The 7236-nt window shown below is 36.9% G+C and overlaps 1 pseudogene; it reads left to right on the top strand.

Moving 5' to 3' along the window:
• Positions 1-204: 204 nt before the first annotated feature.
• On the top strand, positions 205-1155 carry LOC131405865 (olfactory receptor 11H7-like; annotated as a pseudogene).
• The last annotated feature ends 6081 nt before the right edge of the window (positions 1156-7236 follow it).

Here is a 7236-nt window from a genome sequence, read left to right as displayed (position 1 = left end):
CAATGTAAGTTTAAGTGGCCTGGAATTGTACATTTACAAAGAATCAGGGCCAAAGGACTCATTCAGAATAGGATAGGATTTATTCAGTCTTGTTTTAGAATATTCAATATATTTACCTGCATGATCCCTGTTCTAAGAGAATGTTCAAATGCCTCAGCAGCAAAGTGACTTATCATTATCTGTCTGTCTTCTCTACACAGTCTGGAGACCATGAATAAGTCAGGGATATGTACTGTGACACAGTTTGTCTTGTTGGGCTTTCCTGGTCCCTGGAAAATACAGATCATTCTTTTCTCAGTGATTTTGTTGGTCTACGTCTTGACTCTGACTGGGATTATGGTCATCATTTGTGCAGTAAGGTGTGACCACAGACTCCATACCCCTATGTACACGCTCCTCACCAACTTCTCCTTCCTAGAGATCCGGAATGTGACCAGCACAGTCCCCAACATGCTGGTCAACTTTCTTTCCAAAACCAAGACCATATCCTTCTCTGGTTGCTTCACTCAATTCTACTTCTTCTTTTCCCTGGGCACAACTGAATGCTTCTTCCTGTGTGTCCTGGCTCACGATAGGTACCTGGCCATCTGCTGTCCACTATACTATCCCTCCATCATGACTGTGCATCTCTGTGCCATTCTGGTGTCTCTTTGCTGGCTCATTGGTTTCCTTGGATATATAATTTCTATTTTCTACATTTCTCAACTACCCTTTTGTGGTCCCAACGTCATTGATCACTTTCTGTGTGATGTGGACTCACTGATGGCATTGTCCTGTGCCCCTACACACATCATAGAGCGTGTATTCTATTCTATAAGCTCTTTTATCATCATTCTCACCATTTTGTACATCCTTGGGTCTTATACCCTGGTGCTCAGAGCTGTTCTTCAGTTTCCTTCTCCAGCTGGGTGACAAAAGGCCTTCTCCACCTGTGGATCCCACTTAGTTGTGATGTCTCTGTTCTATGGAACCATAATGGTGATGTATGAGAGTCCCACATCTAGTAACTCAATTTCTATGCCTAAGATTGTCACACTGATATACTCTGTAGTGACACCAGTCTTAAACCCCCTCATCTACACCGTACGTAACAGAGACATGAAATTTGCCCTCCGTCAGGTCTTTTGTAGAATGAGAATTATCCAAACCTTATGAACAGGCTTTGTGAAACCCAATGACTCTCTTCCTGTAAGTGAAAGAATAATCTTCTTCCAACTCAAGCTCACTTGGCTTAGTTCATAGCCATCATGGACCTTTTGTGTAAAGCAAAATTCACTATGTATTCAATCATATTTTGAGGTGCTTGTAGTTTCATAAATATGTTACCATGGAAAGGGATTGTCACTCAATACATGGTTAAAATAACTCTTAGAAATCTTAATATTTACTTCTAAGAAGTTTTTGACTTTTTCAATGTGCCATATCTGTCCACAAAATTCTAAGACATATGAAGGAAATTGGTTATTTGCTTACATGTCTGCCTAACACTTTGTTAAAAAGACACATAACATGTAAAATGCCTGTTATCCTGAATTTTTGGCAGAAAATCCGCACATCAATGTTGGATACACTAAGAGATTATAAAGCCAGTTTCACAGTTCTTAGCTCATCATCCTCATCCACAGTATACAAGGGGAGGCTGGAAGTTTGATTGAAGCCGAAGTAAAAATATCTTTGGTGAGATGTTAGCACGTAATTCTCATAAGAAAAATGATGATGACATCAAGAGAACCACTCAGAAAGCTTGACCTTGTCCCCTGGAGTTTGAGGGACACCTACACTATCACTGATTCATACATGGAAAATAATGTAAATACTGTAGAAAAGCCAGCTCTGAGAGCAGAGCAGAAAGAAAACAGGCTATAACAGGAGCAAATTGAATTCCCACCAATAATAGAACAAATTTAGATTACCCACATTAGGCCTAGTTAGAGCTCCTGGAAGGTAACCACCTTGGACCATCTTGACAGGAATTCCACCCAGAAGTACTAGTTGGAGAGGTAAGGCAACCACAAAAGTGAGTCTATTGGAGTGAGTCGCCAGAATCTAAGGACCAATGAAGTCATAAGTAGCCAGCCAGTGAAGTATTGCTCACACGAGGGAACTGAAGTTTGGGGAGCTCACCTCCCCCCAAAAAGAAAGCACTCCATGAGATTAAAATCAACATACAAACATTTGTTAAACCCATAAGGCAACACCACCAGTCAAGGAAAAGCCTTTCTGTTTTTAATTCTCTTCCACCTCAATCCGAGTGTGACCAGACGCAGTGCAGTAATGTGGAGGAGGAGGAGTGAAAGGACAGAGGAAAGAAATAGATCAAGGCTGAGTCAGACCCAACCTTGAGAAATAAAGTTTTAATTTGGATAAAAAATTAAAATTTTGGTTTTAGACTGCACTAGAATTTCCAATACCTGGATAAGGAGACCATGTATTAATACTAAAATTAATTAGAAAAGCTATCATATCGGCCCAAGATATTACCCACAGGTGGAGACAGACAGAATATCAGGAAGTGTCTGAAGTAGACATGGTGAGAAAAAATAAAGTTCCTTTATGTTTACATCCTACCAAGTCCAAACCATCCAGTTAAATAGCTACAAGTACAAATGTTTAAACATTGCTGTAGCCTCAGAAAGAAGAAAAACCACACCTGAAGACCGAAAGGTATCTCTTTGAAAGTCCTCTTGGAAGAGTGGAGAGCACAATGCTTCAGGGCAGGTAGAGAGACCTAAAAATGGTGGGCAAAGGAATCAGAAAATCTGCTTAGGCAGCTACTAAAGACAAGCTTCAACTATCCATCACAGTTTTGCCATAACTCAGCACTAATATTTTAGTGATTCAGCTGAACTAATTAGCTGAAAGAGGAACAGAAAACATTTTCTATAAAACTCCATAGCTCACAAGTATCCTACTACTGCAACTTACTAGACGTTGAATATGTAGCTACACCTGTCAAACACCTATTCTTTCAGTAAGATTCAACTCGGATGTCACTTCAGACAGCCTTCCAAACATCCCCAGGCTGGCCTATGTGCCCCTCTGTAATACATCTAGAATACACCAGGTCTGGCCGGCCCCGTGGCTTAGCGGTTAAGTGTGCGCGCTCTGCTACTGGTGGCCGGGGTTCAGATCCCGGGCGCACACTGACACACCGCTTCTCCGGCCATGCTGAGGCCTCATCCCACATACAGCAGCTAGAAGGATATGCAACTATGACATACAACTATCTACTGGGGCTTTGGGGGAAAAAAGGAAGAGGATTAGCAATAGATGTTAGCTCAGAGCCGGTCTTCCTCAGCAAAAAGAGGAGGATTAGCACTGATGTTTGCTCAGGGCTGATCTTCCTCCAAAAAAATAAATAAAATAAAATAGAATAAAATAGAATAAAATAAAATAAAATAAAATAAATAGAATTCCATCACTTTACTCACAGACTCTTTGAGGTGAGTCTACTATGTGTCTGTGTCTCTTTTTCCAGATTATTAGCCCTTTGAGGACAAGGACAGTATCTCATCTTTTTATCCCCAGCATCTAGCATGATAACTGACTCATAGTAAGCATGTGGAGAAAGGAACAGTTTTTAGAATTGAGTGAATGAGCTAGTTCTTGAATCAGCCCTCACTAGAATTAAATATGTTTTAGTCACAAAACCACTAACTGATTATTTACAATTTTTAATATTTAAGACACTTATCTGTTTTTAAAACTACATTTTAATATGTGTTTTTATTATAAAATAATATAGGCTTGTCATAAAATTTTCAAACAATACATAAGAGTATAAAGTTAAGGGTAAAGGTTCCCACTCTCTGTCCTCACAATTCCACTTCCCACAATAACAAGATTAGTACTGGTCAGAGTTTCTGTACATATTCACACATGCAAATGCATGCCTATATAATGGCTTTAATTTCTTTAAACTGATTATATTATACAGACTATTGCTTATGTGTTTTTATTCTCTTAAAATTTTATAACTTTCTATCCAGGTCAATACAAATAGATATGCCTCATTCTTTTTCACAGTTTAATACCGTTCTCTTGTGTAAATGAATTATTGTTTAATTTTTCCCCTATTGCTAGATACACATTGCTTTAAAGTGTTTTGTTCTCACATGGGTTCAACCCATTAAAAAAAATTTCTAGGAAGGGTCTTGTTAAAGACAATGACAAATGTATTGCAAATCTTTTTTTTTAAATTATGTAATATAGCATACATACATAAAAGTCTGTATAATATACATATAAGTTTAAAGAATATAAAACTGAGAAATGCTTGTGCCTGTCTTCACCCAAACAAAAAAATATGGAATACTATCAATTCTTTAGGAGCCTCCCGTGAGCCTATCTGCAACTACGTCAGTCTATCTATGCACCAAAGGGGAAAGGGGAATTTTATATTAATCGTTCCCATGCTTTTCTTCAGCTTTACCACTTATTCTCCTCTAAATTAACATGATGGCGTAGAGAACTCCAAAGACCCATTCCTCTACAGAAACACTGAAAAAAATGGCCAAAGTTGTCAGAATCAGCTTTATGAGAACTCTGGAAAATAATCAAAGATTTACAGCAACCAAGATAATGCTTCATCAAGAAAAAGGCAAATAAAACATGGTAGGACAGCTTTATGGCATTTTAACTTACCCTTTCCACATCTCCTCCTTCTCAGCTCAGCAGCACTCTTAAAGATACCAGTATATATTCCTAGTAAGGGTTCCTGGTTCCAGAGACAGCAGAATGCACCTTATTCTCAAAAGTTATTTATCTGTTTTGACCTGTCTAGTGGCTCCCTGAAAGACTACAAGAGGAGGCTTGTCTTGACTTCATCTAATTTGGAAATGTTTCGGGGCAGAGAAACAGCTGTGTAGAGGATATTCCTCAAAAACATTAAAAGGCAAAGGAACCAGGCTCTGCCACCTAGGACAAATGATATCAATAGAGATAAACAATAAACACACTGAAAATCCTGAGAAGAAAAGCTCTGGAGTGAGATACTTTGGAGAATAAGGACTCTGAAGACCACTCACATATTCCTGGGAATTTCCCCAAACAGAGAATATCGATAAAGAGATAGAAATTTACAAAAGATCTAAATAAAAATTCTAGAGCTGGGATGTACAATAACAAAAGGGAAAAATTCACTAGAGAAGTTCAACAGTAGATTTGAGAAAGCAGAAGAATCACTGAACTTAAAGATAGGTCAATTGAGATTACCCAGTCTGAGAAACAGAAAGGAAAAGAATTAAGTAAAACCAACAGAATCTAAGAGACATGTAGGACATCAATAAATATATCTATGTACACATAATGAGAGTCCAGAAGAAGAGGGGAGAGAAAGAAAAGGACAGAAAGAATGTCTGACAAAATAATGCTTAAAACTGCCCAACGATAAGAGACGTGACTGTACATATCCAAGAAACTCAATAAACTCCAAGTAGAATAAAATCAAAGACATCCGCACTGAGCCACATTATAATCAAACTGTCAAATACAGAGGCTTCAAAAGAATCTTGAAAACAACAAAAGAGAAGTCACTCATTATGAAGAACGGATACTGAATAAGATTAACAGCCAATTTCTCATCGGAAACCAAAGATGCCAGAAAGCAGTGGGATGACATATTTAGAATGCTAAAAGAAAAACACTCAACTAAGAATTCTGGCAAACCTCTCTACAAAAAAACACTAAAGGGAGCCCTAATGGCTGAAATGAAAGGACAATAGAAAGTAACTTGAAGCCATATTTATATATTAAAAAAACTGACAAAGGTAACTATATAAATAAATATAAAAGCAGTATTTTTGTATTTTTGGTTTGTAACTCTTCTTTTTTTCTGTGTGATGTAAAACACAAATGAATAAAACAATAATTTTAAATCTTTGTTAATAGGAAAATAATACAGTGAGAATAGTTCTCAGAGGAAAATTAATACTAGTAAATAGCTACATTAAAAAAAAGAAAGATCTGAAATCACTAACGTTACTTTACAGATCAAATAACAAGAAAAAGAAAAGAAAAGTAAACTAAAATCTATTGGAAAGAAGAAAATAATAAACATTAAAGCAAACATAAACAAAATAGAGAAGAGAAAAATAATAGAGAAAACAAATGAAATCAAAAGGTGATTCTTTGAAAAGATCAACAAAATTGACAAACCTTTAGCAGAACTAAGGAAAAAACAGAATACTCAAATTACTGAAAAGAAAAAGAAAGAAAGAAACGACAATGCCGACATTGCTATTGACCTTACAGATTTAAAAAGGATTATAAGAGAATACTAAGAACAATTAGATGCCAACAAATTAGATAACCTAGACAATATGCATGAATTCCTAGAAACACACAAATGACCAAAACTGACTCAAAAAGGAATAGAAAACCTGAATGCACCTATAATAAGTAGAGAGATCAAATCACTAATCAAAATCTGCCAAAAAAGAAAACCCAGGGCCATATCACTTCAGTGATGTACTCTACCAAACATTTAAGAGGAATTAACACCAATCTTTCTCAAATTCTTCCAAAAGATACAAGAAAAACGAACATTTCCTATCTCATTTTCTAAAGCCAGCACTAACCTGATACCATACCAGGCAAAGACATCAAAAGAAATTAAAACTACAGATCAATATCTCCAATGAATATATGTATATAAAAATCCTTAACAAAACACTACAAAATTGAATCCAGCAGTATATTAAAAGAATTATACACCATGACCAAGTGAGATGCAAGAGTGGTTCAACATAAGAAATCCAAGTAATACAAGGGTGATTTAACATAAGAAAATCAATCAATGTAATATACTACATGAATAGAATAAACGGGAAAAAAACATGATCGTCTCAATTGACACAGAAAAATCAATAGACAAATCCAAAGCTCTTCCATGATAAAAATACTCAACAAATTAAAACTAGAAGGAAACTTCCTCAACATGATAAAGAGCACTTATAAACAACGTACAGCTAACATGATACTCAATGGTGAAAGACTGAAAGCTTTCCCCCTGAAATCAGGAACAAGATAAAGATGTGTGCTTTTACAACGTGAAAGCCTCCCAACTTCCCCAGCTGTGTGGGGTGCTACCCAAGAGGCCAGCTTCTTTTGCATGGCATCCAGAATACTGAGGTGATCTGCATGACTGAGGGACTATGGAGAGGCTGGGAGCACAGCAACCAGGGCTTGGAACTCATCAAAGGGACACTACTAACTGCTTCCTGATTCACCCTAATT

The sequence above is a fragment of the Diceros bicornis genome, chromosome 5 (genome assembly GCF_020826845.1).
Source record: "Diceros bicornis minor isolate mBicDic1 chromosome 5, mDicBic1.mat.cur, whole genome shotgun sequence".
Classification (NCBI taxonomy): domain Eukaryota; kingdom Metazoa; phylum Chordata; class Mammalia; order Perissodactyla; family Rhinocerotidae; genus Diceros; species Diceros bicornis.
The sequence above is the reverse complement of the archived record's forward strand: the minus strand, read 5'-3'. Positions and strand labels throughout refer to the sequence as shown.